Source organism: Eurypyga helias, unplaced genomic scaffold (genome assembly GCF_000690775.1).
Source record: "Eurypyga helias isolate BGI_N326 unplaced genomic scaffold, ASM69077v1 scaffold3404, whole genome shotgun sequence".
NCBI lineage: Eukaryota > Metazoa > Chordata > Aves > Eurypygiformes > Eurypygidae > Eurypyga > Eurypyga helias.
The window spans coordinates 81,098-84,110 of NW_010245460.1; positions in this window are offsets into that span (position 1 = coordinate 81,098).

The window sequence follows — 3,013 nt, forward strand, 5'->3', positions numbered from 1 at the left end:
AATAAATCCCTGCACAACACCCTTTGCAGTCACACGTTTCCCACGAAGCCAGAAGACCCAGGTGAGTAGTGTCAGGCACATGTGGACATCTGCCTGGAGGACTACGTCACAAAGCCTCACTTTTTATGGGGAAAAGAAAAGTTAAATTGGCAAAAACTTCTGCCTGCTCAGTCCTTTTGACCATCAGAGCACTTGTTGTCCAGCTGCTCCTAGTAGCTATGGTTGGAAGTGCTCCCACGGGTCTCTGTAGAGGTTTAAGGGACAGATCCCACGACCACTGAGACACATGGTGTCCCTCTTCTGAGTGTATGATTAGGAATAATTCGATAATGATTTCAGAGCCCAACACTACTGCACATTATAAAAAGCTTTGCTCTAAAAGAGTAAATGGAAACAAAACGAAAAGACAAGTATCCCAAAATTTTCATGTTGATTTTTAATTTGCTACTGCCTGATTTTCTACACTTACTTATTCTTTTACTAGAGCAAACTTTTGGGCCCATTCTTTTTATTTTTAAAGTGTGGATATAGCTGAAGTAGGAAGAAAGAACAAAGTAAGAACACATTTTTTCCTACAGGACAGATGATGCCTCCCAGATGACCTGTCATATAAAGCATCTTTGTTTCTTTTTTAAACCAGAGTACTGACCTGTAAATACAAACAGAACAGACTCCCTTTCTTGCTGAACTGTAATCTAACCTTCCTTAGCAGCTAAGGCACTTCACTACACGAAAAAGTCACCAAAAGAAATGCTGACTGTCCTTGCCATCCAGAGGGCAAAAGGAGGTCTGACTCAAAGTCAGGTATTTGGAGGCTGGATTATAAACTTTCCATCTTTAAGAATTCACATTTAGAGGAAAGGGTCATGATTATTTCCACTTTCACACAAAACCAAACCATTTAATGGAGAATCGATTATCCACACAAAATCCCTAGCAACCACTGCTGCCCATCACTGCCATTCAACTCATTCTTCACCCCACCGCCTCCTGTAAAGGTTAAATCATCCCTTCTCCATGCGTGTGTCGCATTAGGACGGGATACCGGGGACTGACTTTTGCCATAGGCTCCTGTTTGCTCCCAAGCAGCCCCTGCCAGCCTTACCATGAAGAGTTCAACTCCGGGGCTGTTGGGCAGCACTCGGCAGTGGCTAGCGGAGAGGAGCCAGACCTTGCAGCCAGCAGCAGGGAAGCAGCCGCGGTTGCAGAGGAGAGTGAGCTGCCGTCTAGGGAGAGAAAAAAGAGCACTAAATTCTCCTTCTGAAGAATGTACTCCTGCAGGAGTGTTTTGCCACTGCTGGAGATAGCTAAATAAACCCAGGATTTCCACGTGCCTAAAGCCAGCAGCAGAAAGAAACTGTGACTTTAGAGAATTAGTGACTTCATGGGGAAATGGTAGATCAGTTTCCAAACCAAACTGTCACAAACCACTTTTGCAACAAGCTCTAAAACCAGCCACTCTCCAGCTACATAGCCAGATTGATGGATTGCTGTCAAATACTGGAAAAACATAATTAATTAAAAATCATACCTTACCAGTCTGTTTAAAAAATAAATTGCTCAGAGCAAGGAATCGTTACACTGATTTTCAGCATAATGCACACGACTGCTCCTAAAAGAATTATACCTAAACATGCAAGTACATTTTAATAAAACTGAAACCTGAGACTTGTCATCACCACAGTTTCTAAAATCATTCATCTGATTCCCCCACTAAGGAAGTGATTCACAGTGGGCACAGAATATGAAGAATTAAACTTTGCTGCAGTGACACCTCGCTCAGTACATCTATATTTAATTGGATCTAAATATCTACTAATTGTGAGCATGTGTCCCACAATAACATTCTAATATTAGACTTGTTCTTCTTTTTTTACTTCCTAAAATTATAGTATTTAGATATTACAGTTCATAACAGGTATTTAAATCCAATCTTCCAGCTTTAAATATCAGGGAGATGATTGCACTTTCTGTTATTTAATTATTTCAAATTCTTATACAGGGGAGGAAAAATCCTAATCCTCATGCAGCTAAACATTCCCTACAGACAGTAACTTTTCCTGAGACAACTGATATTGCCACTATGCCTTAAATTCTATGACTCCATTGCAAAGACTAAGCGACCGGTGCATGCTATCTCCTACCTTAAAAATGGTCCTACTCCCGGGACGAACCCCCCCCCTCAATGGCACTTTGAAAAAGACAACCTCATTTTTGGAGAGAATCAGTTTTATTTGTGTAAGAGCTGCTCCCGCAGCCAATGAGAGCCTGTACAGTGCAGGGAGACAGGGGGATTGGCAAAGTCCCCTGAAAGGTGACATTGAAATACGAGGAAATTCAAATGCTTTCCCTGAGCTGGGACGCTGCTCTTCACATCGGAATTTTTTTTTTCCCCTAAGACCAGTTTTTGGGGCTTTAGGGACACTCCTCTCGCAGCTTACAGCATCACGTCTTGGTACCATGAGAACCAGCGTGAGTTGGTCCGTTTGCTTCTGGGGGGGCCAGGTTTCTCTGGGTATTTAGTCTGGCATTGCATTCCCCTCCTTGCAGTGGGAGTGTAGAAGGGGTAAAAGAGACATTTCAGAAATAGCTGTACGGGATCACGAAGTTCATGTGTGCACATGGCCACACGGACGCGGATGGAAAGGGGAATGCAGCCTCAAATCCGGGCTGTCCCAGGTAAACGCAGCGATGGAGCAAGGAATGCCTCCTTCTCCCTGCACGCCGGTGCAGAGCAGGGGACAGCCAAGCAGCAGAACAAAACCCCGCTGGGAAAAGGGACAAATCCATCCCAGGAGGGTTGCTACAATGTTGTTCTTACTGAAACCCGTAACCCCTCTGGATTTCACAGGCCAATTGATTTTCATTGCTCTTTCCCAGCTACCACAGCACTCGTTTCCTTCCCCAGTGACCTTAAAACGGGCCAGCGGGTATTCTTAAGAGTTCCCAACCCAGCTGGGAGCACGGTACGGAGCGCAGGGATGTGAGGCTGCCTTTCATTGCTTTGCCTTGG